Source organism: Oryza sativa, chromosome 6, assembly GCF_034140825.1.
Source record: "Oryza sativa Japonica Group chromosome 6, ASM3414082v1".
In the NCBI taxonomy this organism is placed as follows: domain Eukaryota; kingdom Viridiplantae; phylum Streptophyta; class Magnoliopsida; order Poales; family Poaceae; genus Oryza; species Oryza sativa.
In genome coordinates, this window is record NC_089040.1 from 17804766 (window position 1) to 17820056 (window position 15291).

General features: G+C 41.4%; 1 long non-coding RNA gene across 3 annotated transcripts; it reads right to left on the reverse strand.

Annotated features, from left to right (window-relative positions):
- Positions 1-7815: 7815 nt before the first annotated feature.
- LOC9269070 (uncharacterized) lies at positions 7816-11220 on the reverse strand. Of its 3 annotated transcripts, none has more exons than XR_010742149.1 (7): positions 10689-11220; positions 10461-10606; positions 9437-9732; positions 8700-8903; positions 8398-8509; positions 8268-8322; positions 7816-8176 (listed from the first exon to the last, which is right to left on the reverse strand). It is a non-coding gene; the product is annotated as an uncharacterized lncRNA (long non-coding RNA). The 3 variants fall into 3 exon arrangements; XR_010742148.1 differs by having other exon boundaries at positions 8034-8171; XR_010742150.1 differs by lacking the exon at positions 8268-8322 and having other exon boundaries at positions 7816-8171.
- Between the last annotated feature and the right edge of the window lie 4071 nt (positions 11221-15291).

Genomic DNA, 15291 nt, shown 5'->3' on the forward strand with positions numbered 1-15291 from the left:
TCAATCGAATTCGCCCTCGAATTCGCCCAACCATACTCTAGGACATAGGGTATTACATTCCTCCCTCCTTCAATCGAATTCGCCCTCGAATTCGTCCAGTTATACCTTGAACAAGTACAGAAAGGAACTCATAGGTAGGACTTATATAACTCACCATGTGTGAACAACACTGGATACTTCTTCCGCATCTGTGACTCAAGTTCCCAAGTTGCTTCTCGCTCGGTCTGGTGCGTCTAGAGAATCTTGATGTACTTGATAGTTCTATGCCTCAGCACCCTCTCAGATTCCTCCAATATTCTTACAAGATGAGACTCAAATGTTAAATCTTGGCTCAATGGTCACCGGCTCTACGGTAATATGATGTTCAGGGTCTCTCAAATATTTTCTTAACATGGAAATATGGAATACAATGTACACCTTTCATGGACTCTGGTTACTCGAGGCGATAGGCTAGGATTCCAACTCTTTCCACTACCGAGAATGGACCAATATACCTGGGGTTGAGCTTACCTTTTGTTCCAAATCTCACAACACCTTTGGTAGGGGATACCTTTAGAAGTACTTGATCACCCACTTTAAACTCCAATTCCCGTCTTCTAACATCGGTGTAGTTCTTCTGCCTACTTTGAGCTGCAAGCATGTGTTGTCGTATTTTTGCTATCTGTTTTGTGGACTGTTGAACCCAATCGGGTCCTAACATAGCTCTCTCCCCTATGGAATCCCAACACAATGGGGATCAACACTTTCTTCCATAAAGTGCCTCATATGGTGCCATTCGAATGCTAGCATGGTAACTATTGTTGTATGCAAATTCTACAAGCGGCAAATGATCCTCCCAACTGCCTTTCCATGAAAGGATACATGATCATCTAGAGTTTGAATAGTCCGCTCAGGTTGACCATCAGTCTGAGGGTGAAAAGCCGTACTGAATTTCAATTGAGTATCAAATGCCTCTTGCACCGATTCCCAGAACTTAGAAGAAAATTTAGCATCCCTATCAGAAACAATCGAGCGAGGCACACCATGTAACCTCACTACCTCACGTGTATAGATCGGTGCCAAGTCACTCACAGAATAAGTGGTGCGGATAGGAATGAAATGTGCCACCTTACTCAGAAGATCTACAACCACCCAGATGGCGTCCTTTCCTTGTGGAGTTAGAGGTAGCCCAACCACGAAGTCCATAGCAATATCATCCCAAGACCATACATGAACTTCCAATGATTGTAACTTTCCAGCAGGACTCTTATGTTCAGCCTTTACTCGCTGACATAACCCACATGATGCCACGTACTTGGCCACATCCACTTTCATCCTCTTCCATCAATAGATCTTCTTCAGATCAAGATACATCTTGTTCTCACCAGGATGCATAGTATATGGTGTTCGGTGTGCTTCTCGCAAAATCTCTTCCTTGATTTCTGCTTTTTGTGGGACACATAAACGCCCATGGAATCGCATAGCTCCCAAAGAATCCAAAGTGAAATCTCTAGTTTTTCCTTCCTTTACAAGTTTCTTAACTTGTTGCAGCAATCGATCATGTTGTTGGGCCTCTAGCACTCGTTGGGTATTGTGGACTCAAGAATGACTCGTGACTCAGTACTCGCCGCTCCGGCATAATAATAGGAGATATCCATCCGTTCAAAATCAGTTATAAAAAACTCACAGTTGGAGGAACGACCTTATGGCTTAGAGCATCTGCAACCACATTCGTCTTACCCGGTGTATATTGAATGTTGAGATCGTAATTTTTAATCAACTCCACCCACCTCCTCTACCTTAAGTTCAAATCCTACTGAGTGCAGATGTATTTTAGACTCTTATGATCAGTGAAAATATCACAAGATTCTCCATACGGATAGTGCCTCCAAATTTCGAGAGCAAAGACCACTGCTGCAAGCTCAAGATCATGAGTGGGCTAATTATGCTCGTGCTTCCTTAACTGCCTAGACGCATAAGCTATAACATTGCCCTCTTGCATAAGAACACAACCAAGGCCTACTCGTGAAGCATCGGAATAGAAAATGAAACGCTTACCAGGTTGGGGCAAAGTAAGCACTGGAGCAGTTACCAACCTATGCTTCAATTGTTGGAAACTATTCTCACATTGGTCCGTCCATTGAAACTTCACATCCTTGTGTGAGCATCATCATTGGTTTAGCGATAATCGAGAATCCTTCACGAAGTGTTGGTAGCACCCTGCCATACCCAAAAAGCTCCTCACATCCTTAATATTAGTCGGCCTTTCTCATCCGACAACACTTGAAACTTTGCTAGGATCAACTGAGATACCCCGCTGATTGATTACATGCCCTAGGAAAACCACCTCAGGAAGCCAAAATTCACACTTCTTTAATTTAGCATAGAACTTGTTTTCCCGTAAAGTCCCTAGCACCATCCTTAAATGATGCTTATGCTCATCTACATCTTTGGAGTAAATCAGAATATCATGAATAAACACCACCACAAACTTATCTAGAAAGCTATGCAACATGCTATTCATCGTCTCCATAGAATAGCCGAAGCTTTGGTCAGCCCAAAAGACATAACTCTATACACATAATGCCCATATGTCATGGAAAATGCGGTCTTCTCAATATCCTCTTCTCGCACTCGTATTTGGTTATAACCAGATTGCAAGTCAATTTTAGAAAACACCTTTGCTCCCTTTAACTGATCAAACAAATCCTCAATATGATGCAATGGGTACTTGTTCTTGATTGTCGCGGCATTTAAGGCCCGATAGTCCACACACATACGCCAACTTCCATCCTTCTTCTTAGTAAAAATAACAGGTGCACCGCATGGCGACACACTCCATCGGATTAATTTCTTGGATAATAGATCATCTAACTGTTTCTTCAACTCTTCTTGGAAAGGACGAGCTAACCGGTACGGGGCTCTGGAGATAGGTCGTGTACTAGGAACAAGATCAATACGGAACTCTACATCACACTCAGGTGGCATCCCTAGCAATTCTGCGGGAAAAACATAAGGATAATCTCGCACTACAGGAACATCTTCAATCAATAAAGGCTTGGATGCCTTCTCGGCTAAGGCTCATAATAACACTATCTTTACAGCACGCTGCCCAGGAAATAACCTTGCCATCACGAAAAGAGAATGCGGAGGCGCGCTCCCTTGGAAAACCATCTCCTCGCCTGATGGAGCTTCCAAGGTAATTGTCTTCTAGAAACAAGAAATTAAAGCACGATATTGGTTCAACCAATCCATGCCCAAGATCACATCAAAGAGTAGTAAGGGAATCACAATTAGATTTGCCACGAATTCTTCCCCATCAATAGAGATTGTACAACCTGGACATACTACTGAACTAGAGATTATACCCCCTAGAGAGCTGACTTGGACAGATCGAGAGACCTCTTGACTAAATAGATCAGCTCTTTTCACAAACTCGATTGAAACAAAGGAAAATGTAGCACCAGAATCAAACAGAATTAGAGCATCATGCGAATCAACTCAAAGTGTACCTGTAATGACATCCGGGCGACCAAGGGATGACCCTGCAGGCATGTTGTAGACTCCAGCCATAGCTGAGGTAGTAGAGCCTGAGGCCTGCTGGTGAGGTGGAGCTGAAGCAGAAGGATGCGCCATAGGCGGTGCAGGCAACTAGAGTGGAGCATGTGGAGCAAGAGATTGAGGTATGGACCAATACTGTCTTGGTAATGGTGGTGGTGGGTAATTATGTGTGAACCGCTGGTAAGGAAGTGGATAAGCTGTCATCATCTGAACAGCACCACGGGGAGTACTAGTGGAAGAACCTGAACCGCGAGGGTAGCTAGTTCTCGAAAAGGTTGCTGAATAGGGGCTAGACCTTTGCCACTTGATGATAGAATTTGGTTTACGCTTGCATACCAACCCCATGTGTCCAGCCTTTCCACACCCACGACATGCCCTAGTAAACACACTATCTGCAGAATGGTGATTCTTTCCACACTTAAAGCAAATTAGCCCTTGCCCTAGTACAGGGTGAATCAACTGAGGCTCTGCAGGACGTGGAGCTAAATTAGGCTGAGAACCCCACTGCGTAGGTTTGGATGATGGCTAAGTGGTCTGATTTTGTTTGTACTTCTTGAAAGGTGGTCGCTGTGAGTTCTCACCCCCTTCCTGATGGGCTCTCTTCTGTTCATTACTAGTAACATTTCCAGAATGATTCTTCTGTGCAGTAGTAATTTGAAGCTCAACCTCCATCCCTCGAGCCTCCTCAACTGCATTGAGGAATACAGTAGGCAGGTTTCTTCCCATCACTTTACTTAGTTTGGTTTCATTTACCCAATTATTATTCAAAGATTCCTATTATCAATTGTGTGGTTTGGTATTATGCTACATATTCATATTTCACTTCATGTTCAAATTCACGACGTTATTCATGTTTCATTCTTCCGGAAGTTTTGGTTTACATTATTCAAGTACCATGCGTAGTCATGGGAGTGCAATTTGGATCTTTATTCATGATCCTTGAGAAGCGTTGATCACGCTTGCTCGGCTTACCGGTAATGCTAAGAGGATATTCACACCTGCCTGGGAGGGAACTACTACTTTTTGTCTCCTTCGTTTTAAATTAAAGGAAAACAAAAGTTTCATATTGGTTTCTTATTGCATTAAACATGTGTATGTTTTACTAGTTCAATATTGTACTTGCTGAGTATTATTTACTCATTCTTGTGTTTAATTTGGTTTTTAGATATCTAATGATATTGATCGGCATGGGATGGGAGTAACACCCTTGAACTACACTATTATTGCACACTATTGAAATTCAGTTTTAGATTACGTTTTTGCTTAGCATAAGTTTTGCGTAGAACTTGTAACGGTCATTTAAAGTTCTGGTCCTTACTTTCACGTGGAATTTGTGGAGCTAGGATGGTTTGTATTGTGTGGATTATATTGTTGTTGAGTTATCTTATAACTGCCTGTCGTGGATGTCCGTATTTTTAGGGGAGACTCTGCTGAAATTTCTAATAATTTTTGGAGTTAGTGGTTTTTGAGTGTATTTTGGTCTGGCATTCTAGGTACGTGGCATATAATGAATTAACCTCCTTCCAAGAGCAACAAAAATTCCCTACCTTCTTCTTAATTTTACCAAAATGATCCTTAACTTGCTTAACTTGCCTAACTCGGCTTTTTGGGGTAGTGCTGTTGTAAGCTGCAGCAACATCGCCCCAATATTTATCATTCTTCTTGAAAATTGATTCTGTAGGATTATTTGAGTTGTTTAGCTAGGCGCTGATTTGCAATTTTTAGGAAAAAGATGTTTACCGGTGTTAGTAATGCAAGTGATGTACATCACATTGACAAATAAATAACTCACTTAGGCCACTCCAATCTCAAGTCTTCATCGTTTGTCCATGACAAGCGTTTCTCTGTCCTAGCAACATCTCCATTCTCAACATTGATAGGCTGTGATGGACTCCCTTCGGCGACATGATGCATATGGTTTGATGGGGCATTGATAAGATTAACGAACCCACCAGGAGGACGAGATTCCACTCCCCTATATAGAAATCAAGAAGATTATAGTTTCATCATAACTAATTTTTTTATGTTGGATCCACCACTGCTGCAATTGTAACTAAAACAAGCTACTGAAACTTATAGCATGTGGGCACATGGGTCCAAATCCCCTAGAGTTGGATACTTAAAAACCAGTAACTAACCATGCAACAAATAAACTTGCATCAATAACTTGTCACAAGATCATTTTAGTGTATAATTAGCACATAAATTTCATGCTTCATCTTTTATATAAAAAATCATACACATTAATATTAATATGGTTCACTGTTTGCTCTTTTGGAGAGCACACTATTGGCCATTGTACATGGTGATATTTTATGATCCCTTGATCTTCTTGCCATAAATATCTCCTTACAAAATATATTTTCTCTTTAACACCCCCCCTGGGAATTCTATAAAAAGATAGCATGTACAAGGGTGTTGGTGGAGGTGGCGCAACCTCCCTCTTCCTCCGGCGAGAGATGGCTGTTGGTGGAGGGGAACTAGGGTTTTCGGTACAAATCTGTCGCATGCGGGCATGAGAGATTAGCGAGGGGGAAGAGGGAAGGCGGATAGTGGGGGCGGAGACCGTCAATCTTACCGGATTTTTGGGGCTGGCAAAATAGTAGATGGAGATTTTTTGGGTGGATTTGTATCGAGAGGGGAAGAGATCTTCGCGCGCGAAAGGGGAAGAGATGGCTTGCATGGGAGGGGATCGAGATGGCGCACGCGGCGCGGGAGATCGAGCGCCATCGCGCGGGATCGCGCGGGAAGGGCGGAGATCGGGCGGGCGCTGGGGTGGAGGGGATGGGGATCTCGATTGGCTATGGTGGGGGAATGGATCGGCTGCAGTGAGTGGGGTCCACAAATCGCGTTTTTTATTGCTGAGTTGGGCTGCAAGCAAGCGATAGTGCGTGGGAAAGAGAGCTATCGTCAGGCGATAGATTTGTCGCTCGCTCGCTTCTCTCTCATCGGTTCTCTTCCCTCCACATAGGAATATGATGATGTGGCATATTTTTGGAGCCCGCCTAGTCAGCTTATTGTACCTGCTCTTATAAGGCCATTCCCAACACAATGACTAGGATTGTGTCCATAGTATTAAATAGGCTGCCACCTAGGATGAAAAATAATGTGGCAAGTGAATAAATGAGGAAAGAGAATAAAAATGTCTTGCATGAGACAGTTTCTACAAAGCATCCAAGACATCATGTGAGATAAGTAGCACTAAATTTAAGTATAAATAGTGGTGTTTGCATTGGAAGAGTAGTATCTAGTAGTAGTTTTATGATGATGTGGAGTTTATGGAAACTATGTCAGTGTGTTGTGTTGGGAATGGCCTAATATGCTTAAGATAACACTATATCAGTAACCCCTGTTTGCTATAGCTAGAAGGTCACCTGGTCACATGATATATATCCCTTCTTTTTTATAGTTGGTATCCACTGCAATAATTATTGCTATAAACCTTGCACCACATTGCGCCACATCATCGTTTATTGTCAGCTGTTGGATTCTTGAGCATGTCTCTAGATCAATGGTATCTGTCCTCACACTTACAACTGCTTGCTCTGGCCTGTTAAAAATCTCCTCATCTCATGAAAGCCAGGAAGCGGTGCCCTTCGACCTTCTCAACTAACAATCCCCTAATTCCTGTCAAAAAAAAAAAACAATCCCCTAATTAACAGGCGTCACATGCGGAACCCCCTCCAACGCCGCTATACAAGCAGTCGGGTTGTTCCATCTTGCTCGAGCAAAGGTTAGCTGAATGACCCTCAAACAAAAAAAAAAAAGAAAAATAAAAGGCTAGCTGAATGACCCTCAAACAAAAACAAAAATCAAAAGAAAAGGTTAGCTGAATGGGCACTGCACATTCTTGGTCAGCTATGCAAATTGGGATGTGCTCTTTTTAACTAGAAATCAATCTTATCCTTTCTGCTCAAATGCCTATGGTACTGTTGCCTGCTTAAAATTTCTCAACAATATCCGCAGCAACGCGCGGGATATCACCTAGTATATATATATATACACACACAGGACAAACAAATTCATGTGCCTCACAATTACAAAGCTGCTGCTCTCTGTTCCAATTCTGAACCATGCATAAAGCCTCTCTTCACCTATAAATTGGATACTGAAAGGTCGATGATTTGGTGAAAGCCGGGAGTCCAACAGCAACTTTGTATACAACTAGCAAGAGGCATGCGCTACGCAGCGTGTAACTGTACCAAATGAGGCTGCAAGATGCAACATTTATAGACAAAAATTCAAAGCTATCGATAATTTTAAATAACAGTTACATGCTAGAAGGAATTCTTATGTCTAACATGAGAAGATAACCACTTCGATACAATATTGTTGAATATTTTAAGCCATACACATGAACGACCAAATACTCCAATCGACAATTTGAGAAGAGAATAAGAATATCTCCAATGGAGCACATAACTGGACCTTCTGTCGAATACACAAATGCGTAACATTGAAATTGTTATGCTATTTTCTCTTGCGCTGCTGGCTAAAGAAAAACAACCTAACATTGAAATTGCTAATGAATTGATTATGCTTCAGAGATACATCTCTTTCACCATGTTTACAAACGCGCAATAACTCTGTGGTAGAAAGTGAAGACATGCGGCATACCAACCTTGTTTTTTCTGCACTTTTAGGCAAGCATCAAACCCATCAGAATTGAGAACAGATTTGTAGGTTCGGCAGTAGCATCTAATTTTAAGTATTTGTAGGTTTCTCACATATAAGCTAACACTTGTGGCATCGGGCATCTACTGCTTGTAATCCCAGACGACACTGAAGGAAATTACTTAAGAAGAGGCATTGACTGCTTGTAATCCCAGACAGCACTGAAACTCTGGAAGAAATTACCTAGAAGAGACTATGTACTTGAATTCTTTCCTATTAAGAAGATAGGAAAATCAACTCCATTCTTTTGGCAAAGACAAATTACCCTTTGTACTCTAATATATTTTTGCTGCGTCTGCAAACAACAAATTACGGAGTATCAATTAATGCACAGTGCACAGCTTTTGTATTCTTTTTGTGGTTAACATCTTATTAATTGTATCACACATAAACCTTTCTTAGCATCACCACATCAGTACCAGGACTTATGAACTAAAAAAGAACATGGGTACTACTAATGGCTTTAGATGTTAGGCCACAGTTACCTGCAGAAGATCTGGTGTTGGCCCTTTAGATGCATTTAGCTGTGAACTAAATCATATGCACATTTGACATAGGATAATTTAGATGCGAGAGTACAAAGATAATGAAGGACGGTGGAAGAAACAACTGCCCAGAATCTATTTCATCTCAAAGAAGTTGTTTGGAAGGAAATGCCCAGATTTGGTGGTTTTCAACATTGCATACACCTGAAATTTTAAACTGGAACTAAATTTCTGAACATTTAAATACATATATAGTTTATTAAATAGCATTTCAAATTATGCAGGCCTAGTAGTCTAATCTCTTGAAAGCCTGAAAATCAAATAACCAATAGAGAGTAGTTTTTTATCTCTTTTTTGATTATCTGGTTTTGACTGACCATCATAGGAAAACAATTGAAATATATGCTTACAACGAATATAACGGTCCCAGACATTGTTTAAGCAATACTAACTATTCACTATGCATATACAGTAGCTAGTACCAGATTAGTTGGAGTAATTGATATATGGAAAATAATGTCATTGAGAAAGCTTTCAATTAACATTTCTAAGATGAAAGTGTTGGGTCTTGAGACATGGTCAACCACTTTCAAGTCTTTTAACTCTGCAAGGCTGTAATTTGTTTCTAGCTTAATAATGTCTTCCATCTTTGGTTCTTGATTTTCTAAGCACATTTGAACATCATGAAAATTTGAAGGTGAACATAACAATAAAAGATGCAGATTGGAAGTTCTAACCTGAAACATGGCTCCATTATGTGTATCTATACTATTGTAATAGTATCAACCAACCACTTAGGAAAAGGGGAAAAAACACCAAGTTAAACGATGTCGACAAAATAAAATAGTTAAATGTGAAAGCCTAACAGAAGATAGTAGTATTATGGATTACTTTCATAAGCATATGCCACACTACATAATATTAAAAGATGTGGATTGGAAGCTGTAACCTGAAGCATGGCTACATTATATTTATTTTGCAACATTGAATATGTTGTGGACATAACCAGAAGCAAACTGGCATAACTGGAGACCTGCAACATGGAAAATTTATATGCTTATATGCATAGAGTATTTTCAGTGCTGCTAGGACATTCTAGTGGCCTAAACTCTTGTGTCAAGGCAGAGGAGAAAATTAGATGCTTGCACTCTTCATCATTTACACATTAAATTATAAAAATAACAGGCACGCTAAAAGTTATTTTTTTTGGCAGAATGTAAGTTTTAGGATAGTACTAAATAACTACATTTCTGAATGTTTTGTTTTATGGATATATGGCAGCAGATTGAGTTGTGTGAAACACCACCAAGCAATGAAAAAATAACCATACGATTCATTTCCTCCATGATCCTACCAACTTTCTTTGCTGAACTGGACCAACACAACAAACCACATAAATCCGGTGAAGTAGTAATAATTTTGTTGCAACAAATTAGACACCAGTAAAAGCTTTGCACACTGTCTATCAGCGTGTTATGCTCCCAGTATTAGAGCTAGGGGGTTTTGATGTCAATAATGGGCTATTGGCAGGTATTTTAGCAAAGTTAATAAAAAGAATATCCTTCCATTGCATATCCTGTTTGCAGAATGCTCTCATATTACCTTATACTTATAGCCTTGTAGTACCTATCATGGTTTTCTTTTTTCTTCCTGATGTTATTCTATCAAGGGGTGCCATACAATGCAGCAACAAAACCAATAACCATCGAACTTCTGACAGCTAAATTCATATGAAATAATCTGAACTCAAGAAAAACTCACCATAATCTAAATATCGCAGCCCTGATTAAGAGAGGAGAAAGCTCGATAACTTGTTCAGTATGACGGTAGATGCGCAGAATGAAAGTCGTCCTCTCTGTAATCTGCGACTTACACCTCATCCTAGCCCATCAATTTCTCCACAGAACCTAAGGCAAGATGGGGGATCATGTAAAAACACCAGCAAACGCAATGCAAATGCTTAATGGCAAGTCAAAACCATTGCCTTACCATGTGGATTTTGTGCTAAATGTATGCAGAAGGGTATCAAAACGATTCACCGGCGAGGAGACCAATGGCCGAGACCATCGATTCCGATGACCCCCGAACCGGATCTGTAGCTCACCGAGGATAGGGAGAGGAAGAGGGAGGCGGTGGGTGGCCTGGAGATGAGAGGAGAGAAGAGGGGAGAAGGTGGCCTGGTGTGCCGAGCGAGGGGAGCGGCACGGCGGCAGGCGAGCAGCCGCGGCGGCGGCGGCGGCGGCGGCAGGCGAGCGGCAGGCGAGCGGCGGCGGGCAAGCGGCGGCGGGCGAGCGGCGGCGGCGGCAGGTGAGGTCATGCGCGCGCGAGCCTAGTAGTGCGGCTAGGGCGAGGATGGCTGGAGGAGGGCGAGGATGCAGCGGCGACGGCGCGCGCAGAGGAAGAAGGGCGAGGCGGCGGCGAGAGGCGACGGCGTGGCGGCGTAGAAGGGAGAGGCGACGCCGCGCGTGCACCAGGCTGCGGGCGAGACGGGCGAGGGGGCTAGGGTTTGGTCCGGCCGGACGAAATCTATGCCGTTGATTGCCGATTCAACGATCCCACGGCTGAGAAAGGGCCGCCATAGTGGACATGTGGACGGTTAGATCGGCTCTACCGCGAGATCGAACGGACGATGTTGGTGGAAACCAGTATGTAATTACCAAAAATACAGGGTTTTTTTTGTAAATTTGCTGACGTGGCGCCCCTAATCTTCAACCGATCCCACGGGTTTTAAGTAAACCTATATATGTACTCCATGGTTAAGTCCGTCAAACTTAATTATAGCACACTGGCGCATGCACATTTGGATCCATGCATCGATCTACTTAGAAATGGAAGGTATCAGGACTATTTTCTCCGGCGTCTCAGCTGACTACGGTGAAACTATAACGTGGGAGTTCTCTGTTGCTATCTAACACTTTTGCTCGATCGTCCCACATTGTTCACGCCCGTCTCCCAAATCCCAATCCCAGCGCATGGCTCCCGCCTTCTCCCAGCGTGTAGCTACCGCGCCGCACTTTATTGGATCGCGATTTCAAGGAATAAGCAGCCGCATTGTTCCTGGAAATCGCTAATCACCCTGCTTGTTTTATTATAACAAGTCCCGTATGGATATTCCTGCTGAAAGAAAATCTCTATCTGATTTTTTTCTAATACTAATTTTAATTTAGCAGAACGTTCTTTTTTCATTTATTTTTGAATACCAGTTTCATTTGGGAGGATGGTGATTTCAGTTTATTTCTAGTAACAATTTTAATCATACAGAAAAATGTTCTTAGTTTTGCATAACAGTAATGATATTCCCATTGTTTGCTTTGTTTGCCAGAAGTTGGAATGCACTTTCAATTTTTTTAATACTAGAAAAAATACATGTGCGTTGCAACGGGCGAAGGCTATTTTTAATCTTATTATTGTTCAATGTGAAATTCAGTGTGAGAATTCACTTGGATATATATTTTTCTAGAAAATCATGTCAAGTTAGCATGCGAGTTTTTTTAAAAAAGATTTCTTATACGACTCTTTTTTATTTCCAAAAGCGAACAAACTTAAAATTCCACTCAAATACGGATATGTATTTTCAAAACAGTACAAATTTAAAAACCGACTTATACATAGATGACGTACTAAAGAACCGGTAAAAATATCTTCAACTTTTTATAATAGTAGAGACTAGTTTTAGTATAATTTATCTAATTTTGTTCATTGTGTACTGATTTTAATTTGACGGGACGCTGTCCATTTTGTCCTCCTTAATTTTAATTTTGTAGAACTGGTAATTTTGTCCACATTGTTTACTTTTTTACCATAGAAATTTGTGGGGACACCCAATTTAGGCTTGGTGCCCCGAAAGTCCACTCGTGATCGTCCAGGATTTCGATCACGCACAGATTGATATACAGAACAGCTTTCGATTAATTATACAAATTTGTTCATGCAAACTAATTATACAACTGTTAATGGTTTTAAAGATACAAACTATTACAACCTTATTTGAAAGTACAAAGAAAAACCCAAAGCTACTAAACTTCACAGGCATAAGCTTGAGTATAGATTAAGCCTAGAAAAACTCGTCGTTGTAGTAGGCCTCGCTACCTTCTGGGACTTCTTCATAACACGGTTCTTCTATATGTTAAATAATTCAAGAATGAGTACTTATGTACTCTGCAAGACACTTATAATATGTTATGAACATAATCATGGAAATTTAAATATGATCCTTCTAAGCATAAGATATTAAAATAAAGAGAAAATAAATATAACAGCAAATTCTCATTATCTTTACCACTATTTTATGTTTAAAACTACTTATATGTCAGGAGTAGGAATCACCCTTATGACACAACTCCAGAATCGGGAGTACGGACATTCAAATGATTTAATTCACCTCTGCAGAGACTGTCCAGCTTTACCCACACGATGTCAACAGTTTGCAAGGCTGAGGACACCAGAGCCGTTCGAAGGTCCCACTTACTACTAGTTACTGCACGAGTGGGATATTGATCCGTCCTAGCAGTCGGGCACTTGCTGGGCCTAAGCAAGGCTACTTGGTTGCTGCTTTCACGGGTTCCACCGTTGTTAACCATGCCCCCAACCTCCTTACACATGCGTTTACCCCAATCCTGCTTCTAGTGAGCCAACCAACAGTCTTTCATATAGTGGGACAATGTACTAGGCTAAGTCCAATTACTTGATCGTGTGGATGGACGCAACTATGTCATTTCTATGGTATAAGGGGGTAATTATAATCCGGTTAAACCACCCAAAACTTTCCAAACTCCCCACACCAACAAACTTCATCATATATCAACATTCACAAATGCCCATTTTAACCGAATTCTAAGTTTGTAAAAGATGTTTGAATAGTAAACCACATAAAATGATGTTCAGTGTATCTTTCCATAATCTCATATAACAATGTTTAAAAGCATTATATATCATTTGAAACCACCATAGTGTTATTCATATGATTAACTTATGCATAAAGTAAATATGGGGGTTGATTATTTAATGTGCTCAAAATTTTAATTGTCTTGCCTTGTGCCTTGAAACTTTCGAAGGCTTCAGCGTAGTCGGCTGGATCCACGCCAGCTCCTGTGATGTCGATGAGATCTTCTGTATTGTCTAACGTACGTATACGTAAAAGATAGCAAATAAAACCTATAAGAAAAAAAAAGTACTACAAATAAATGGTAAAAGAAAATAACAAAATTGGAGTATGAAGAGAGGCAAATACAAAAGGTCAAAAGATATTTGAATTTTGAAAGGAAATGGCATTTAAAGAAATTAAAGGAAAATTAAATTTTAAAAAGGTTTTTCAAACAAGAAATTTAAAATTAAAGGGATATAAAATAAATCAAATAAATTTAATATATATATTTTTTTAAAGGTTAATTAAAATAAATTTAGAATTAGAAAGTAAATAAATAAATAAATAAGGAAAAGGTTTTTAAATAAAGAATTTTAAATAAAATTTTAAAAATAGGAAATTTGGTATCAAAATAAAGGATTTGAAATTGGATGAATTTAGATCAAAGAATTCTTGGAATTGGATTTGTGGTTGAAGAGATATGAGCTCTTAAAGATTAAAAAACAAATAAAAGAAAAAGGGAGTTATTATTCAGTGGGGCCTACTTGTCAATGCCTTCTCCTTCCTGTTCTTCCTCTCGTTCTTTTTTTTTTCTTCTGTTTGGCAGCTGAGAGGTAACAGAGAGGAGGGCAAGCAAGGCGCCGGCTCTCCGGTGGCCTGGAGGTGAGAACGCCGGTTGGAGATGGTGTTCCCGAGCAACGCGCACCCGGGGAGGGTGGTGGAAGGCGGAGGGAGAGAGAGGGGTGGCCGGAACAGCGGCGACAAGAGCTCAGCTCCGGCGATAAGAGAAGGTGGTGGTGGCGGCGGCTTATCTCAAGGTGGAGGAAAAGGGGAAATGGGAAAAATGGAATCACCTCGGCGAGGCGGAGTTGGTGGCGCAAGGGCTTGGCTTGCGAAACTCCGGTGAGGGAGATCTGCCGGTGGCACTAATGGCCGGACATGGGAGAGAAAGAGAGAGAGCTTGAGGAGCTCGGTTTGTGTGGGGAGGAAGAGGGAACCTCGTCGTCCTTTTATAGGCGGCGAGAGGCGGTGGATAGAAGAGAAACCGGCGACGGCACAGCGTGCTTCGATTTAAATGCAGAGAAGCGGCGCCGGGTGGCCTCGTCGGATTGGCCGACGATGGCGGTTTCGTTGGTCGGCGACGGCTTTCGGTGACGCGTGGCGGCGGCGGATTGACGCGGTGAGGTGGCTGCGGCGGATTGGTTGGGTGAGGTGGCGGCGGCGGATTGGCTAGCGGCGGCGGCGGCTGGTTGCAGTGGTGGCGGCGGCGGCTCACAGGAAGGAGGAGGGAGGCCATATAGACTTTTGCCAATTGGGCCGAATGAAGGGACTTCGGCCCAAACTAAATAGGAGCCTTTTGCAATTTATAAATAGATTTGAAATAGGATTTAAAGGAGATGAAACTTGAGGAGATAAATTTGAGGACTTTTTGAACTTGACAAAGAAATTTTAAAATAAACTTTTAGATTACCAAACGGATTTGAATGTTTTTGAAATAAAAACACAACC